General features: G+C 36.1%; 1 protein-coding gene and 1 long non-coding RNA gene across 4 annotated transcripts in view; one reads left to right on the forward strand and one right to left on the reverse strand.

Annotated features, from left to right (window-relative positions):
- Pdk1 (Phosphoinositide-dependent kinase 1) overlaps positions 1-21,254 on the forward strand; it is a 277,088-nt gene that overhangs the window by 88,870 nt on the left and 166,964 nt on the right. The window lies entirely within an intron of this gene.
- On the reverse strand, positions 422-6,234 carry LOC149031858 (uncharacterized). Its single transcript, XR_016177287.1, has 2 exons — positions 5,263-6,234; positions 422-3,679 (listed from the first exon to the last, which is right to left on the reverse strand). It is a non-coding gene; the product is annotated as an uncharacterized LOC149031858 (long non-coding RNA).

Here is a 21,254-nt window from a genome sequence, read left to right on the forward strand (position 1 = left end):
AGTATGAACACCTCTCATGTGTTTACCTCAAAAGAAATAAAAAAAACATTGATATTACATGATGATCTACTCGTAGAAATGTATCCTATAACAAATATTAAAATCACATTAATTTTCTCTCGAATTTCTAATTAAACGTATAAGCGATTTTTGAGAAACATCAAACGTTAGACGGTTATTCCCTTGTAATTTTCATACAAGAATTATTTTTTTTCCATCCACCACCTCCAATTTCCGCTTTTCTTTAACAGTATGAACACCTCTCATGTGTTTACCTCAAAAGAAATAAAAAAAACATTCATATTACATGATGATCTACTCGTAGAAATGTATCCTATAACAAATATTAAAATCACATTAATTTTCTCTCGAATTTCCTAAAACTATATTCATGACTTTTATTTCTTGTTAAAAAAAAAAAAAAAAAAAAAAAAAAAAAAAAAACACTAACGCAATTTCTATCTCTCGTGTAACAACTGTTTTACATAACTCCCGCGATAAATGAATTTAATTACAAAACTAGCAAGTGAAGTACTTTTTTTAAATCATCGAAAGCGCGTAACTGGTTTCACGTCGTTATATCATGATGGAAAAATGTAATAGATAAAAAGAAAAAAAAGAAAGAAAAAAGAAAAAAAAAGAAGGGAAAATAATAATAAAAGAAAAATAGGAGAAAATTAGCGGATCTTGCTTTGGTTCTTATTTCCGTAACTCGCGTGCAACGGAGTCGTGTAAATTGAACTAGCAGTGGCTTCGTCGTCTTCGTCGTTGTCGTTGTCGTTGTCGTTGTCGTTGTCGTTGTCGTTGTGGACGAGCCGTGTTGTCGGTTCTATTAATATGCCAGAAGCGTATGCTATAAATTCTATTTCAACTCACCCTCCTCGACCAAGCACCGGCAGCAGCCTTGAGAGGCAAGGACAATCGATCTCTACTACCCTCTAGTTCCCTTTTCTTCATTCTCTATCTCTATCTCTCTCTTTCTCTCTCTCTCTATATATATGTGTGTGTATGTATGTATGTATATATTTCTATTAGTCTATTTATTTCTTTTTCTATCTGTCGTACGTGTGCCAGCGCACGCGTGCGCATATGAACTAGTGAAAAGTATAGCGCAACCGACTACGGAAATGCATAGTATGACTCGAACGCAACATCGAGTTATCCGATACACGATTCGGCTTGTAAAATATTTACGTTTCATTCCAGGAAAATCCAATCGATGGATAGAGCCGCCATTGGTGAACGACGCTAAGCAAATCAGTCGAATAAGTTTTAATCGGATCGTGCGATAGTACGGACTACTACTATCCGTTACTATATGCGATATATTATAATCATTTACGCACGATATTTTAAATAATTGTGTTATCTTTTTTTATCTTTCTCTCTCTCTCTCTCTCGTTTGAAGCTTTTTATTTTTTTGTTCGAAATTTTATTCAAAACGAGCCATTCGAAATTGACGAGAATTTATTTATTTACGTTAGTTTCATATTTTTCGTTTCAAATAATCTTGTATATAGGATTATACGCTTTAATTTATTGCTTTTTTTTTATTTATTTTTAATTAACAAATTAATATTCTGTATGTTCAATGAGATGATTGTTGTGTCTTTCTTTTTTTTCGAATCAGTTCTTAGATTTGATTAACATATGTTTTAATTTAATAAAATATGACGTTTAAAAGATAATAATAATAATAAAATGCGCATCGATGTGAAAACAAATTATTAATAGATACAATAAAATAAAATAAAATAAAATAGGCGACCCGTCAAGAAACACGCGAAGCGTCGACAACCGATGGGCTGGTTAGATGCGTCGGGCAAAGTGCGTCCGATACGCGTGCCTGCACGCATTACGTGCTAAACTCTTGGCAAAACATGCCTATTTATAGCGAATGTAGGTGGCAATGGCGTAAGCGACTACCAGAGAGAGAGAGAAAGAGAGAGAGAGAGAGAGAGAGGGAGAGGGAGAGAGGCTTTAATTACCAACACCGCGGTTTGCCTCCTCTGTTAAATACAGACATAAAACGATTTACGCGTAAACCTATTTAACACGACTACATACGCGTTTTCTTGTCATATTACTTATCCTCCAACCTATCATAATAAAATTACAACCAATTAAATATAATCTTCTTATAGATCTAGAACAATTAATTATTAACAAAAAATTGATGAAACGTTAAGAGTACTTATTGCTCTACTTAAAATTGAACAATTGTATTGTTAAGATAAACCATACTCTTCCTTTTTTTTTTTTTTTTAATTTAATTCACGTATTCTGCAACATTCGACGAAACATACCGATCGATCGATCGATCGTTGCTAATAGGGAAGCAATCACATTAAAACTCGAACGTTATTGAAATGAGGTCGAAGAGAGGGTTGAGATTCCATTCGTAACACTTTGCTTTGTGTCGAAAGCAAAACCGAGATGAGAATAATACAACGTATAGATCGTTGTGAAGAGAGGAGTAACGAAGAAAGAGAATCGATACATGAATCAAGTTGAAAGTCCGAATGAGAGTTGCATAGATTGTGCTGAATGCGATTGGTGGTATCGTTGCATTTGGAATAATCAAAGTAAGAACGTTAAGCTTGTGATAGATTTTTAACTGTAAAAACCCTCCTCTGTTTTCCTCCCCCCCCAGTCCTTTTATTCTATCCCTTTTTACCCTATTGTAATCGGTTAAACGAATTGACAGCGTACAAATTACGTGGGCGTATTACCTAAAATAGATTTGAAACGAGAAAGGACCGTTTATTCGCGCATGAACGAATTCTTCTCTCTCTCTTTTTCTCTCTCTCTCTCTCTCTCTCTCGACGTGTGCAAGTGAAATACCAAAGGAGAAGCTTGTTACGTAACGAGCTACGACATTTTATGTAATTCCTCAGTTCTACGCCTCTGCTGTGCACGCACGCACACACGTATGCATGCATCTCTTCGATAGATTGACATAGTTGTGTGTTACTTCGAACACAAACACGTCGACATAAACATGAAATAATTAAATACATATGCTTATAGATATATACATGTATATGAATAAAAAGGATAAACATCATATGGGGGTTTGGGGAAGGGGTGGTTGAGGGTTTCAAAGAAACAAATTGATTTTGTCACGATTGTTATTTACTTAATTTTAAACGAAACATAAGAACAAGAAAACGAGAGGAGAATTAAGATTAAAAAAAAAAAAAAATAGAAAAAGAAGAAACAGATAAACAAACGGATTTCTTTGATACGAGCATCATTCCGTACAATTTGTTCCGCGAAATGATTCGCGCTCACGTGGCCGCGGTCAATTCTTGGACAAAGATATGCGCTGTTAGTCACGAGGCACAAACCATTGTCACTTGGTAGAAGTTAAGAATGGAGGAGTAGCGATGGAAGGAGAAAGACGGATGTCGCGATTAGGGCGCTGCTCGCGAAGATTCATCAATTGATCGTTCGCTTCTCGCAACGCTTCTCGCTTGCTATAACGTTCTCTTCATCTCGAGATAGTACTAGAAAAAGAGAAAGAGAGAGAGAGAGAGAGAGAGAGAGAAGAGAATGCGCGCTGACGTAGATGATAAAAAGAATGAGGAGGGATAAAAGCGAATAGGCTAGCACGTCCTGGCACTAACACCGTCTGCTTCTGACTCTTCTTATCTGTTTCCTGGCGCCACGACACCCCCTGAAAACAGAATCAATTTTGATCGTCGATTAGGAGGATCGTTTCCTTCTGTCATTTACGTCATCGAAATATACACCCTCTCTACTTGATCTCTCTCCCTTTTTTTGCTTTGTTTTATTACGGTAATGATGACGATATGTATAATTTTTCCAAATCGGTTCCTATATCGGAATTCAATCTATGTTATAGCATACTCGTAAATTAATGTCTAAACGTTACGCTCTCGAAATTCCAAGCAATTAATGTTGGAAGATGGAGACACACGATACCTATACTCCTCCATCTTCGTTTAATAGAATGTGAAAGAAAGAGATAGGAAGTATACACGGATATACTTGATTACCATTATACGTTGTAGGCCGTTTCGACGCGACACGAAAGAAGTCACGTGATAACGTCTATTCGCTTTACTTTCCACCAGGCAGTTTGTTTATCTTACGAAAGAGAGGGTGTCCTTTTTCTCTCTTTTCAACTTACTTAAACGTTAGATCGAAAATCTACCCGAGAGAAGGAAGAAGACGAGGGTGCCTCGAGTACGCTTTTTCTTCTCTATCGTTTTTTTTCTCTCTCTCTCTCTCTTTATTTGCGAAAATATAAATGACCTCGCGTGTTTTATCAGAAATAGTTAACTTTTTTCTTTTCCTTTTCTTCGAATAACTACGTATCTTCACCCATCTTTTTTTTTTCGTACTTCTCTCCTTATTTTCTTTTATTTAATTCTACTTTCCCTTCCCCTTCTTCTTCTTTGTTTTTTTCTCCTTCCATCTTCTTTTGCGTGCTGTTAAATTTATGTCAGTGTTTTTTTTTTTTTCTTAAACTTTTTCTATCTTATAAAATACTGTAAACCTCTTCCTTATTCTTTATTTAAGTGAAGTAACGAGAACTTAGGTTTATGGGAAGAAAAAAGAAAGTATGGGGGGAGGATTAAATAAGGATTAGGAAAGAAAAAGGTAGGAAGGAAGGAAATAGCGACAAGTGCGTATTCATTAATAGTGCGTGTCTCTCGTGACGCACGATAAATGCAAATTTTGGAGGGAAGCGAGCATGAAAGCAAAGACGACGGTACCACGTGGCGCAGGACGGAAGAAAGGGCCCGAAACATACGTTATCCTTTCCTCAAGGGACACGCAATGTCGATGTGTCACCTCACCAAAGTATCGTTACTATTGAATATTAAACATCTCTTTGAAATTTATTTTCCTGAAAATAGATCTAACTAAAATATTCATGTAAATAGTAAACGTAGTCAACGAGCTACAACCACGTCGAATTACTAATTTCGTATTGGGTCGTTAAAATCGAGCAACGAGGACATGGTTGGTAAAATGGGATGGATTTAACCATTCGGTAAAATACAAATTGTATACTATTGACTTCAGATAAATGGTAAAAATACGCGACATCTTTGATAATATTGGATAAATGTATAAAAAAAAAAAAAAATGTTCGTAAAGAAATAAACCTTAATAGGGAGTATAAAAAAAGAGACACTAATTACATACACATAAATAAATAATACGTCAATAAAATTAGAATATTTTTTGGTGCAATCGTCGAGCCATGACATTTATTATCGTTCTTACCAAACGCGCACCAAAGCCGGTATAGAGTTTGCACGTATCTGGTGGTGAAATGGAAACAGGACCGTAGGTGTCTGGTTACCAAGTCGACGACATAACCTCATTAATCTCCCTTTCCAACTACCGTCTCACCTCGAGGAACCTCCCCTTTTTCCCTCTGCTTACCGTTTATACTGCGCTCGAGAGTCTCGACACGTTCTTCCTTCTCTCTCTCTCTCTCTCTCTCTTTCTCTCTCTCACTCTCTTTCTCTTTCTCTTCGTTGAACTAAAAGACGGTGTTATAGCGACTGAAACTCGCTCGGTTCGACGTGGCACGAGCCAAGACGTGGTGGTAGAAATAGTTCGCCATCCGTAAAACGATTTAAGTGTTATTCCAAATGTCCCTTCTTCTTTTCCCACTTTTTTTCTTCTTCTTCTTCTTCTTCTTTTTCTTCATTCTTTCTTCCTTTTAGTTCCCCTTTCGTGGTCGAGACTCCTTTTCATTGTAATTCCATCTCATCTCCGCTAGAAACTCGTCGATGCGATAAACGCGCTTCTTTACGATCCGTTTCCCTTATTTTCTCCTTAGTTTTTTTTTTTTCTTTTTTTTTTTTTACTCCTCCACCACTATTGCCAAGTTATGACACTATGAGAACACTTTAGTATTTTCTGTCAGAGCAAAAAGCCTTCCCATCTCGACCCAAAAAAAGAAGGATCATTTCTTATTTGTTTACCTTGCCATGGCTATCATTATTATTATTATTATTATTATTCGATTTTGAAATTATCGTCATCGAGTGTTAAAAAAGAAAGGTAAAATACATCTTGACAACGACGTTTTAATCTACCTCGCGAATACGATCAATCATTATTTGGTCCATGTAACGGCAGCCTTCTCTTACACAGCAGCCATGTAATTGCGAAATTGAACGGTCTCTTTCAAGAAAGCTATATTAACGCCGTATTTGGTTGAACATTGTAACGCACTTGCTTACTTCCACAGTGTCCGGCTTCTTAGGTTCCTTTGGTAAACCAGGTCAAGGTGATTAAATGTTCTCAACGACAACTACGACAATGACGATGATGATGAGGACGAGGACGATAGGAATCATGAAAAAAAAAACAAAACAAGTAAAAAAAGTCGAGGACAAATGCAACCAAGATAATAGTTGCAATGTTAGAACGTAAATACACGCGACAGATGGAAGAAACAACACCGTCAACGTTCCAAGATAACAACGTTATTCGGTTGTACAAGCAAGGGAAACACATTTGCGTAATACACCGGTACTGGAAAAGCACAGCTTTAACCCCTGCCCCCCCTCCCACCCTCCTCTCCTCTCCCCTCCCTTCCCCAACACCATCAAATAAATTCGACTCAAAGGTGTGTAACTGGACGAAGAAAAAAAGAGAAAAAGATGCTTTGAAATTTTTTGAGAATTACGACACGATGTTGCTACATAAAACGCAATCTTCTAATAGGATAACTACACGTGTAGTAGGCGCATAATTTTTTTTATTTTTTTTACACGACATTTGCCAAAGAGTAAAATGTAGTATCGCGCGCCGCATACCTTCCCACGTGTCAAAGAAATTCGATTCAATGGAAATTGTGGTAGATGGTGGAACGAATGTTGTTGAAATTCGTCGCGTGTATTTACCATAGGAACGCGACGACGACGACGACGACGACTATGACGATGACGACAATATGGGGAAGGAGTAAGGAAAAGAAAAGAGAGGAAAAAGAAAAAAGCGAAATGGAGAATAGAGAGTGACATGAATGAAGCTAATGCGAACTGCGTAGAGGAAAAGAGAGAAAGAAAGGGAGAGATAGAGAGAAAGAGAGAGAGATAGAGAGAGAGAAGAATTTTCTGTCGTGTCCGGTATTGTACGTGCGTGCGAGCACGATTGCATTTGCTACTTTATAAGAGAGAGAGAGAGAGAGAGAGAGAGAGAGAACATTGACGATGACCTATTCGATAAGGAACGAGCTGGAATAATAACGTCGTTGACCGTTGCACTTACAAACCCAGAGATGGCGAGTTACGTTTATGTCTAACACGCTTCTCTACGCATAATAACAAACTCATGTTAAATAAAACGAAGAATATTAATCGACGTAATCGACGCGTTAACATCTTTGGTTATTCGATATTTGTTAATATTTGTTTTCATAGTATTCGTTAATTAGTTGTTCTTTTTTTTTCAAAGAATTTATCGTTTGACAATTATTTGCGAGAGAATTCGTTTAACCCATTGACTGGCAGACATATTTACAGCGACTTGCTTTAAATTTAAAAAAATATAATAATATTAAGTTACTGATATAATATTGTAATGGTATTAACAATAATTGATAATTAATGTTTTCTACACCATATTAATATTTTATTCAACCTTTTTAATAATTCTTAACGTAAATAACCATTTGTAATTAATATTAGGGATCCTGTAGGAGGGATGTGCCATTCATATTCAGCTCATGTGCCATTGGCTGAAAATTTTGGGGGACCGCTTGAATTTATAATCATTTTTTCCTGTAACCTATTCTATTTTAATATAAATTTTTAATTATCATTAAATATAGTAAAAAATTATTTCATAATTATTTCAATGTTTGAATCAATCGCGCGCAAAATCGAGTTCCAGTCCCCCATCAATGTACATGGCGCATCCCTCCTATAGGATCCCTAATTATTATGAAATTGCAGCACACACTACGAGATATCTCGTAGTTGGCAGTCAATGAGTTAAAATAAATTAGTACTTCTTGGTATTATTCGTTCGATGAATTTATTTTTAAATTTGTTCCAAAGAAACGAAAAAAAAAAACAAAGAAAACAAGAGAATTAATTTTGCGATTATTCGGAAGAATATTTGTTAAGTATTTCAAGGAGGAGCACGTTTGTTGTTGCCAACACCACCATGATCAATTTTTATTGGGAAGCGATAAATCTTTTAATCGGACGAATGGCGAATTAGTTTTGGCAAAGAATAAATTGTAAGTAATCGCGAATGCATGTGCACGGACTTCCCGTTTCCGTCGACGTATGAATAAGAAGATGAAGAAAAAGATGAAGAAGGGGACGAGGAAGAGAATACAAAAAGAAAAAAAAAACGAAGAGAAGGGACAAAGTCAAACGTCTCTTGACTCGTGTAGAAACGGAAGTCAAACAGCTCGGACAACTTTGGGATCGTACGTTTTAAACGCGATTCCTTCGCGATTCATAGGCGGCACTTCCGGTTTCCGGCTCGTTAGACAATCCAGGATCGTGCATCGTTCGTTATCCTCGACGTGTCTCTCCCCCTTTTTCTTCCTCCCACTCTCTTGAGATTATTCTTTTTTAAACCTCGGTTTTAAAATGCTAGTGGATATGGTGCACTACTTGTTGCTGACAATTTATGAACATCGTCAATTCTCCCTAACTACAATTTCTAATTTTCGCAAATATTCTAACCAAATGTTTTATACGTTTTATTTTAATTAATTTGCTTTTCTTCTTTTTCTTTTTTTTTTGCGAATAATCATTTATACGCAACATCGAGAGAAAATCCAGTTTTGTAGTATCATTACGACAACAAAACATGGTCGGTGAAAGTAAACGCGTGAACGTTTTACATAACTTAAGGAAAAAAAAAAAAAACAAGAAAAAGAAAGTCCCGAGTAATCGATGAATATATTCTTTCACCTATCTCATACACGTCCGTGACTTTTTCCAAATATTTTGACGTATCTTTTTTTTTTTTTCCTCACATTTTTTTCCAGTCAATCCCCTATACGTTTAAAGATATCGGAAGAAAATGTCAATTTTCTGTTAGACTTTTCTTACAAGTTATAATTGAAAGTGATCGGTGTGTTATCTCGTCTGATATCCTGTTCCACTCTTATTCTTATAAATGGTAGGAGGAAGGTTTCGACTGGAGTCTGAACCGCTTGTAAGGGACTGCTGTTCATGGTCGGCCGCAATCTTTGAGAATAAAACTCTCAAGCGATCACCGATCAAGGAGAATATCTCAGTCTCGAATCAGGATTTCTTCGGAATTCTTATCGCCATTCATCTCCACCCATGTTCTGCTTCTCTCTCACTTTCTCATTCACTCTCTTTCTCTCTCTTTCTTCGACGAGAGTCTGGACCTTTTGAAAAGCAGGATACTCTCGTGGTATCGCAGTCCATCTTCATTCACCAACACACTCGACACACAATTTTCGTTCTTCTTTCGTTGGTTTGTTGTTAGACGAGGTAGAATTTTGTGCGACCTATACCTCATCCCTCATCATAAGAGTCGGGACTCTTTGATTTTTCTTTGTACCCATTCTTCAAGCATTTTGTTAAAATACATTCTATGCATTAACATAGAAAATACACAGATTCCTCTCAATAGTTTGAAATATTTTCTACTATAAAAAGAAGCAGGTATTTTTAGGAAACCTTTGTTTACCTTTTTCAAACATTCTTCCAGATGATTTTTATATTTTATGGTGTTTGAAGAACCTGACTTTATCCAACAGTCATCTCTCTCTCTCTCTCTCTCTCTCTCTCTCATTGGAATGCTTGAATTTACCTATGCTGAGCGGATTCGTGCTTAAAATAATGATCGTCTTTATCTAACTTACTGTCAACGAATGACCGTAACCCCATAGTTTCACCTCGGATCATCGTATTATCGACGTTCGTTTCATTCTAAGTCCGATCGATAGAAAGAGACAGAGACAGAGACAGAGAGAGACAGAGAGAGAGAGAGAGAGGAGGAGGAGTGAGATCCCTTGATTTCCAACAAAATAATGGCCCATTCAGGGTGATGCAGCAGCGTTGGTGACCCCTCCGTATCGCATCCCTGCGATTTCGATCTGAATTGAATCAACGAATCCTGCTATACCTTCAGAGAGAGAGAGAGAGAGAGAGAGAGAGAGAGAGAGCTGCCACCCTTCCTGTCGAGGGCAAACTTTTTCTTTTTTTCTTTCCTTCTCTCATTTCTTCTCAGTCTATGGTTAGATAGATATTCGGCATTTGGAATGGGGAATAGAAGACTGGATAATATAAAACATTCAGAGATACCATAGAATTCATGATTGTAATCCTGCAAAAACGAACTTACTCACGTTTACAAAGTTTAATCTGATATCGAGCTAGATGAGAACAATTGTTTAATATCTCTATTATACAATTTTTGTTTTTTGTTTTGTTCGTACGTTCAACGAAAAAAAAAAGTGATGTTCTTTCATTGAAAATAAATTCTAATGTGTAAAAAAAAAAAAAAAGAAAGAATAAATTATAGTTTCTTAGTGTTGAGATAATAGTCACTATATCGTATAGTTCGATAACGATAGTACATAATAATAATAATAATAATAATAATAATACAGGGAGTATAGTACATAATCATAAATATGAAAGAGAGAAAGAGAGAGAGAAATATCTTCGTGTAGAGAGATTCTTGGCTGAATATATAGGTATATTATTCCTAGCAAACGGTCGACTATGCCGGTGGGCATGTTTTCGCGTTTAATAGTGCCGCCATCGTCGGGCTCTTTGAAATCAGGTTCAAATCCGTTAAAAAGGTAGGCCCCTGTAGTAAGGGCCTGTTCACGGAACGAGACTCCTTTCATCTCTGTCTGTCTGTATTCTTTCTCTCTTTCTCTTTCTCATCCTTTTATCTCTCCTTCTTTGGATCCCTAATTGAAACATTGCCCGAACCCAGTGGGGTCCGGTGTGAACCAACCTGTTCCAGGAATCGAAGAGAGAAGAAAAAAGAATTCTGGCCTCAGACAGAGGCCCACCTCTCTCTCTCTCTCTTTCTTTTGCCTGCTCAAGGGAAAAGAGATTCGGCTATCGGTAGGTCCGAGAATAACGATGAAGAGAAAGAGAAGGTAGGTAGGATGTGGTGGTAAAAAGGAACTGGAAGAAAGAAAAGAAATAACTTATGGTCAGGAATGCGACGCACCACACACAGCGATATATGCTTTAGGCTCTCGTAAAGCTTCATTCACAACGTTCACGTTCATGAGTTTCATAAATTTATATAACGGAATTTATATCTACGTAGAAATAAAAAATACAATATCAAAAAATACATGTGATTTCATTATTTTATGTAATGTTTTTGCGAATCATCTCGTATTACTAACATACTGATCGCAACCTTGTTACGCGTGGTGGATGCTTGGATATCAATGTTAGAGAATCGACTAGTATAAACTCGACGTGAGTCATCAAATCGAATATAGCATGAGTTAGTTTTGCAACCGGTACTACGTAAAGCTTTACGAAGTAGTAACGATATATCCGTGTACGTTGTTGCCGAGTTGTTCGTAAAGTTACGAGATTATTTCGTAGCAAGACGGGGACGATCAAATTTTCCGATTATTCAACTCATATCGCTGAAATAAAGGTGAAACGTTAAATTGGAAAAATACAAAAAGAAGAGAAACAAGAATTTGCCTTTTCTCTCTCTCTCTCTCTTGTTCTCATTTATTTTTTTCTTCCTTCTTTATCTTTCTCCTTCTCATTTGCAATATTGTATTCCGGAATCGTAATTGGCATCTCAAATCGGATTTGTTACGGGCGCGAGTCATTGCACCGTACGTGACCTGAATTTTCGCATAACGACGTCGTCGTCGTCGTCGTCGTCGTTTGAAACAACGCCTTCGAAACTCGCGAAAAGGAGGAGGGAATAGTCTTTCGCATATTTTACGAAGAAAGATAGAGATTGAGAGAGAAGAGAGAAAATCGATACCAGAGATCAAAGATGAGAGTGTTGTACGTAATAACACGGCAATCGCATAATCTCGCGAGTTCCACTCCGACGTAGCCGGGAGGTCCTATTAACGAAGGCAACACACAAAGTAGTCCTAAATCCAACAAAATACCAGGCGAATCATATTTCGCCGGTTGTTAGGGCATAACAGGAATGAAAAAAAAAAAAAAAAAAAAAAAGAAGAAAAGGTATATTCCTCTACCTATACCAAACCAACGATTTTCGAATTATAAATTCGCCAGTAAAGAACCGGTATCGGTTTTCACGCTCTTTGATATCGAGAACGTACCATATAGGAGGTAGTGGGTATCTACCTCCTATATGCTTAGGGTTCGCGTCCAACAGGAGTAAAGAGAAAGAGAAGGAGAGAAGTTTGCCGGACAGAAGTGGGCGCCAGGCCGACAAACAAGAACCGCAACGGCAAACGGCCGCCTACATCCGTCTCGTGGTGCAGCATTCCTTACTGTTTTTCCACCATCAAGATGAATTCCACCCACACGCTAGCACTACTCTCTCATACGACGTACGCTCTAACGCGTACCTTTTTACAGCCATTGCGAAAAAAAAGAAGAAGATAGAGAGAGAGAAAAAAAAGATTTCGCGGAATCTCGTTTACGAGCTGGCTCGCTTGATGAACTCTTATTTATTTTCGGATCAGGTTCCAGCACTGCAATGTTTCTCTCTTTCTCTTCGCTGTATCCTCACCCCCTCCCCTTGTCTTTTTCTCTATTTCTCTCTGTCTCCTCCTTTTTTTTCTTTTTTACACTATTTTTCTCTTTGTCGGTGATGATGGTAAACCCAGTAAGAGTGGAGTAAAAGCAAGTAGACGACCGGATCCGGGCAAGCGTTCGTTTCTCGCCTCTCGGCTACTACTCGAATGCAAGGAGGCGAAACTTTGAAGGGTTTTTGGCGCGACTCGAGCTTAGGAAGTGTCATCATCGTGCAAAGGAAGGCTCTAGCAAATTCCTACCGAGTTTAGGATTTAGTCAATCCCTCCCCCTCTCTCTCTCTTTCTCTCTCTCTCTCTCTCTCTCTCTCTCTACTTTTATTGAGTTTCCTAAGAAACCCATGGTATTCTCGTTTGGAATAGAATACTCGTACTTTTCTTTTTTTTTTCTTTTTTTTTTCTTCTGGTCTTTCATTCTTCTTTCAAAAAGCTAGAATAGACATTTTTATTGATTTTATTTTTTTAATATTATTTTAATTTACGATACAATACGAAACGATCTGAGAACCTCTGTGGGTGGAATATAGAAAAAAGAAGATGAAGACGAAGATGAAGACGAAGATGAAGACGAAAATGAAGAAGACGAAAATGAAGAAGAAGAAAAAGAAATAAAAAAAACTGATCCCAGCATTGTTCGTACTTCCTTATTATGAGTGACCGGTAGTAGTCGACGAGCAAAGCCACGGACGCTTTTGTGCGTCACTTTAGGTCGCGCGATCGACGTTCTCGAATAGAGAGCAAGCGTGTGGTGGATATGACCACGAAGCAACCCAGACGTGACGGAGAATGCATTGCCGACCCCTTCCTTCTCCTCCTCCTCCTTTCACCATCGCCAAGCAACCTTCCACTACCCCCCTGCCCCCTCCCCTCTCCCCCCCGGAAAACGCCCCCGCATCCAGTGCTGCCTTTCTAAAGTGGCAAAAATTCGCGAACGCCTTTTCCCACGCGATCGCGATTCGCGCCGACGACGCCCACACGGAAGTTGGTTTACCGATTGGGACCGGTCAAGAGAGTATCGAATGTCCGTTCTCGAGAGAGAAATTCACTATGTTTCTCATCGATTATCGTTGAATAAATATTTACGGAAATCGGTTGGTGGAGGGTGGGGCGGGGAGAGTTTAAGTAATATTTCGGTAAAAGAACAAACCGCGAACCACCTAAATCCTTTCTTCTCTCTTTTTTGTTTAGTTCTTCAACGTGTTTCATCCTACAAAACTCACGGTTTCCTACTTTATTGCTACGCTTAATTTATTTCTACCTACTCGTATTCTTTTGACACACCCAACAAACGTAATTCCATTGGCCTCATCCTAAATCTAAAATACAATCGCGTGTTTTATTGTATTTCTCTCTCTCTCTCTTTCTCTCTCTCTCTCTCTCCTCTCTTTTGTACAAAGAGCACGAGTAACACGCTTTATTGCGAGATATTCTGGTGCGGTTTGATTACCCGTTCGTAGAGATCGTATTAAGAGATATTCAAATCGGCGTGCACGCGTACGTTGTTCCCGGCGTCGTTGGTTTAAGTCTTTTGGGTTTGCTAACACGGAATCGTGGGAGCATCCTGAGGGCATCTCTCACTTGAATTTAGAATTTTTCACGGACTTTCCCACAAAATTTTTTTACTTGCCGCAGTAGTTCCTCTCTCTCTATCTATCTATCTATCTCTCTATCTATCTATGTATCTCTATCTTTCTATCTATCTGTATCTTTCTATCTCACTCTCCCTCTCCTGTTACCGGCTCGTGAATCGCGACAATACCGCTGCCGGAAATTGACGTTTCCATTGCGTAATAGCGTACTTCCGCTTCCCCGCGAGAAATGACTTCATCCGGTTTGTCACTTTTCTACAACGTACTCTAAAAACCTGAATCGTGTTTGAAGATAAGTAGGACGATTGTTAAAACTTCCGATCGATCGATTAGAACGTATAACACACACACACACACACACACACACACACTTGTAAAAAAGAAAAAAAATGGTGATTATCTTGTTTGTTCGTAACAAGTTGGGGTTGTTGAATGGTTCCAAGAAAAACTAAAGTGATAAATAATATTCCTAGTATATTACACTTGAGAGAATATGAGAGGATACAAATTATATTGAAATTGAAACAATTTATCAATAAATGCGAATTATAAAAAGTAATCATTCGATTTCAAAGAATTCTAATTTAAACTGTTAAAATATAACAATATAAAAAAAAGAAATAAATAAATAAACAATTTAATCAAAAGGGATAATAAACTAAAGTCCATATCCTAGTCGCGCGTTTGCTGGAAGAAAAATACATTGTTACCGATAATGAAATACTTGAATCCTTGTATAAACGGCAACGATGTTCCCGTAACGCAAAAACTCGCGCGATCTCACGCGATGAAACACGTCTACCGGAAGTCCTCGTGCTAAGCGGATCGTCGAATCGTTCGCACGAGTTTAAGTCAAACGTTAAGTCTCCCCTTCCCCCTTACCACCACCACCACCCCCCGCCCCGTCGGCACCACCGTTCTACTACGCTTTTATTATTTATGAGAACGTGACTTTTCTCGTCTATAGTTGTAAAGAATTATTCATTGATTCATTCGAAAAATAAAAATAATAATAATAATAAATAAATAAATTCAAAGTTAACGAATTCTATGTTGCAAGATTTGTACTTCGGTTGATGAAATTTAACAAGAAAGATATCGTTTCGATTTATATAATTCTATTACTATTTTATTATTTATTAGAACGTGACTTTTCTCATCTACGTTGAGAATTATTTATCAAAATATTTTTTAAGATATTTGCTTAATATTAGTATAACAAGACTTGAATTACGAGTAAGTTGAATTTAGCAAGACCAACACCACTTGAAGTCATATATTTTTTGTCTTGTTTTTTACTTGCGTAAAATAAAAGAAGATAATATCTTTTTGTTTGTAGAAAGGGCAGTATTGCGGCGCCCTTTTGGTTTAGCAGCGCGTGCTACGAGTGTCCGCGCGTGCGCGCGCGTGCTCGCGTCAGGACTGTCAGCGCGTGTCCTCGACACTCCGCACCGACAGAGCTATTTATCATGTCACGTCATTCCCATGAAATGACATGTCGTACCACCAAGCTCTACCATAAAACCGCATCGTTTGATATATACATATATATATATGTGTGTGTGTGTGTGTATGTGTGAATGCACATGTCGTTCCTCTTCCTTCGTCCTGCTCACCGCTACGATGAACCTCGTAAATTTTGGAAAAGAAATTCATGAAATGCAAAGCAGAGATTCTTCGATTTCAAACACGAAATGAAATTTATCGATGAACCCTTCTAACATACAATCTACCATAGAGAAATTTTTATTCCTAATAATATTTGTCAACGTTTACTTTTTTCCTTTGAGAAATCGAATTTGACTGAAAAATAAAAATAAAAAAAGAACTTTGAGACAACGAGTCACCATAAATCTTCGTTCGTGTTAATCGTTTTAAATTCAACCCTACGAAAATCGTTAAGTACACTTGATACAACGTCAACTTGATTTTTATTCGAACGCGAATGAAATACCTAAAAGCGAATTATTTTTCTTTTTCTCATTTAATTTTTTTTTTTTTTATTCCCACGCGAACAATTTCGTTTTAAAACAACAAACAACAAATCATTCATCGTTATATAATAATTTACTAGTACGAGAATTGTCCAAGGATTTTTCTATTTCATTCTTCTTTTGAGGTATCGTAAATGCACGTAAAATGCATGGTTAAGCCGATCCGAAGGCCGAAACGAAGGCACCGTTGACCTTCGCTGTATGAAAGATCGTAATAATTCGCGGTGATTTAATGTAAGTAAGAAAAGAAAAGAAAAAAGGAAGGAAATCGCATCCGGTAAGAATAATTTACTTGTTAAAACCTTTAAAACGTGCTTGCGTGAGATAGATCTTACGTATTTGCAGGTAAATCAAAAAGGTTAATAAATACTTACCAACACGTACACATTTATATACATATATATATATATACTTACGTAGTAAATATTACTCGTGAATAAAAGCGCGTGTAAATTTATATAGATGTATTGATATTATAGTAGAAAAGAAGGAAGGTGGGGAATATGCGTGCGCGTGTGTCTCTCTCTCTCTTACTCTTTCTCTTTCTCTTTCTCTCATTCACTCACTCACTCACTCACTCACCATGTGGGTAGCGAGCCGTGGCCCATTGATAGCCCGCAGACCATTCATGGATCCGCGGATCGTGAGAGGAAGTCAACGTCGACGCGTGCTTTCGCGTATAGCACGCCAACGTGTACGGGCTCGTGTAGGTGATTCGCACAATGTAGGTGTGTACGCGACCTTATTTGTACTCTACTACGATACGTTTTCGCGCAAAAATACTTTTTCACCTTTCCGATAAAACTTTCAGATCGAAAATCCTCGATCACACAATATCGATATATCATCGTAAAGATATTACTTGTCCAAACCGGATTTTTTTTATTTTTTAATCGTTATTTTAATTCTTTCGTTGAGAAGATCGAATATAATCGTTTTACAAAAAATGTAATTGAAATACGCCGAGCGATTACAGACATATTACTTGACATACCACGTACATATAATATCTGCTTTTTATCTTACGATTGACATATCGATTTATGTTAATTATAATGTTTTTACTCAGTAAAGTCTATCGTATATACCATATAAATAAAGAATAGTTGTTTTCGAACACCTTGTATATTACTCGTGTATAATAATAATTCTAATATTAGTATAGAGTGCATTAGAGTATTCAAATAATTGTTAATTAATCGAAAGAAGTGTGTATAATTACCTAAAAGCACCAGGTATATGATCGGAGCACCGTACTCCTCGAAATTCACCTTCAGACTGGCACGTCGTCTTCTATCAAAATTCTTATATTAAATATCGTTTATATGACTTTCCGAACGTTGCTTATGTATACAACAGTTATACTATTCCTAATAAAGAGAATTTAAGATTATAATGTTAAGATTTTAACATTTGTACACATACACAACGTTTGGATAGCCATGTAAACAACATTGAATAGAAGAACTTTCATAGAGGACTATGTAAGTCTGAAGGTGAATTTCGAAAAGGACGGTACTCCGATAATATTATTCGAGCTTTTGGATATCAATACACATTCCTATCGATTAATTAACAATTATTTTAATATTCTTATACACCTCACTTACATTACAGAACAATTTAACCATCAAAGTTATCACTACGCAGGAGTGATAAAATAATTACATTCGAATAGAAAAAATACTATAATAAGAACTTTACAATCTTAGATTCTCTTTATTAGAAATATTATTACCGTTGTACACATGCGCAACGTTCGGAAAGTCATATAAACACCTCTTAATATAAGAATTTTGATAGAGGACAACGTGCCAGTCCGAAGGTGAATTTCGAAGAGGACGGTACACCGATCAATAATTCCGTACTTTTAAACATCAATACACGTTTCCTTCGATTAATTAACAATTATTTTGATATTCTAATACACTCTACTTATTTTACAGGAATATTTCACCCTCTTAGTCATCACTGCGCAGGCGCGATAAAATAATTACGTTAGAATAAAAAGAATGCTAAAATCTGATTGTTACAATGATAAATTATCTTTATTAGAAATATTATTACCGTTGTACACATGCTCAACGTTAGGAAATTCATATAAACCACATTGAGTAAATACAGTTTCATAGATGACAATTTGTCAGTCTGAAGGTGAATTTCGAAGAGGAATATACTCCGATCATATAATTCGAGCTTTTGGACATCAATACACGTTTCCTTCGATTAATTAACAATTATTTTGATATTCTAATACACTTCACTTACATTACAGAAATATTTCACCCTCTTAGTCATCAGTGCGCAGGCGCGATAAAATAATTACATTAGAATAAAAAGAATGCTAAAATCTAATTGTTACAATGTTAAATTATGTTTATTGGGAATATTATTACCGTTGTACACATGCGCAACATTAGGAAAGTCATATAAACAATATTAAACATAAGAATCTGTATTGAGGACAACGTGCCAGTCTGAAGGTGAATTTCGAAGAGGACGGTACTCCGATCATATACTTGGTGTTTTTAAACAACAATTTACAATTTCTTCGATTAATTAACAATTATTTTAATATTCTAATGCTCTCTTCTTATATTACATGTAAATTTAACCCTCGATGTCGTCACTGCGCAGGTGTGATAAAATACTAACATGAGAATGCAAAAAATACTAAAATTATAACGTTATAATGTAAAATACTCTTTATTAGAAATATTATTACCGTTGCACACATGCGCAATGTTCGGAAAGTCATATAGACAACATTGAATAGAAGAACTTTCATAGAGGACTATATCAGTCTGAAGGTGAATCTCGAAGAGGACGGTACTACGATCATATAATTCAAGCTTTTGGACATCAATACACATTCCCATCGTATAATTAACAATTATTTTAATATTCTTATACACCTCACTTACATTACAGAACAATTTAACCATCAAAGTTATCACTACGCAGGAGTGATAAAATAATTACATTCGAATAGAAAAAATACTAAAATAAGTACTTTACAATCTTAAATTCTCTTTATTAGAAATATTATTACCGTTGCATACATGCGCAATGTTCGAAAAGTCATATAAACCACATTGAGTAAATGCAGTTTCATAGATGACAATTTGTCAGTCCGAAGGTGAATTTCGAAGAGGAATATACTCCGATCATATAATTCGAACTTTTGAACATCAATGCACATTCCCATCGATTAATTAACAATTATTTTGATATTCTAATACACTCTACTTATTTTACAGGAATATTTCACCCTCTTAGTCATCACTGCGCAGGCGCGATGAAATAATTACATTAGAATAAAAAGAATGCTAAAATCTGATTGTTACAATGTTAAATTATCTTTATTGGGAATATTATTACCGTTGTACACATGCGCAACATTAAGAAAGTCATATAAACAATATTAAATATAAGAATTTGTATTGAGGACAACGTGCCAGTCTGAAGGTGAATTTCGAAGAGGACGGTACTCCGATCACATACTTGGTGTTTTTAAACAACAATTTACAATTTCTTTGATTAATTAACAATTATTTTAATATTCTAATGCTCTCTTCTTATATTACATGTAAATTTAACCCTCGATGTCGTCACTGCGCAGGTGTGATAAAATACTAACATGAGAATGCAAAAAATACTAAAATTATAACGTTATAATGTAAAATACTCTTTATTAGAAATATTATTACCGTTGCACACATGCGCAATGTTCGGAAAGTCATATAGACAACATTGAATAGAAGAACTTTCATAGAGGACTATATCAGTCTGAAGGTGAATCTCGAAGAGGACGGTACTACGATCATATAATTCGAGCTTTTGGACATCAATACACATTCCCATCGATTAATTAACAATTATTTTGATATTCTAATACACTTCGCTTACATTACAGAACAATTTAACCATCAAAGTTATCACTACGCAGGAGTGATAAAATACTTACATTAGAATGTAAAAAATACTAAAATCAAAATGTTGTAATATTAAATACTCTTTATTAGAATTATTATCACCGTTAAACACATAAGCAATGTTTGGAAAGTCATATAGAAAACATTGAATAGAAGAACTTTCATAGAGGACTGCAGCAGTCTGAAGGTGAATCTCGAAGAGAACGGTACTACGATCATATAATTCGAGCTTTTGGACATCAATACACATTTCCATCGTATAATTAACAATTATTTTAATATTCTAATGCTCTCTTTGTATATTACATGTAAATTTAACCATCGATGTTATCACTGCGCAGGTGTGATAAAATAATTACATTCGAATAGAAAAAATACTAAAATAAGAACTTTACAATCTTAAATTCTATTTATTAGAAATATTATTACCGTTGTACACATGCGCAATGTTCGAAAAGTCATATAAACCACATTGAGTAAATGCCGTTTCATAGATGACAATTTGTCAGTCTGAAGGTGAATCTCGAAGAGGACGGTACTACGATCATATAATTCGAGCTTTTGAACATCAATACACATTCCCATCGATTATTTAACAATTATTTTAATATTCTAATACACTTCACTTACATTACAGGAATATTTCATCCTCTTAGTCATTACTACGCAGGCGCGATGAAATAATTACATTAGAATAAAAAGAATGCTAAAATCTGATTGTTACAATGTTAAATTATCTTTATTGGGAATATTATTACTATTGTACACATGCGCAACGTTAGGAAAGTCATATAAACAATATTAAATATAAGAATTTGTATTGAGGACAACGTGTCAGTCTGAAGGTGAATTTCGAAGAGGACGGTACTCCGATCATATACTTGGTGTTTTTAAACAACAATTTACAATTTCTTCGATTAATTAACAATTATTTTAATATTCTAATGCTCTCTTCTTATATTACATATAAATTTAACCATCGATGTCATCACTGCGTATGTGTGATAAAATA

The sequence above is a fragment of the Polistes dominula genome, unplaced genomic scaffold (assembly GCF_049000335.1).
Source record: "Polistes dominula isolate Pdom_NZ unplaced genomic scaffold, Pdom_raw_medaka contig_68, whole genome shotgun sequence".
In the NCBI taxonomy this organism is placed as follows: domain Eukaryota; kingdom Metazoa; phylum Arthropoda; class Insecta; order Hymenoptera; family Vespidae; genus Polistes; species Polistes dominula.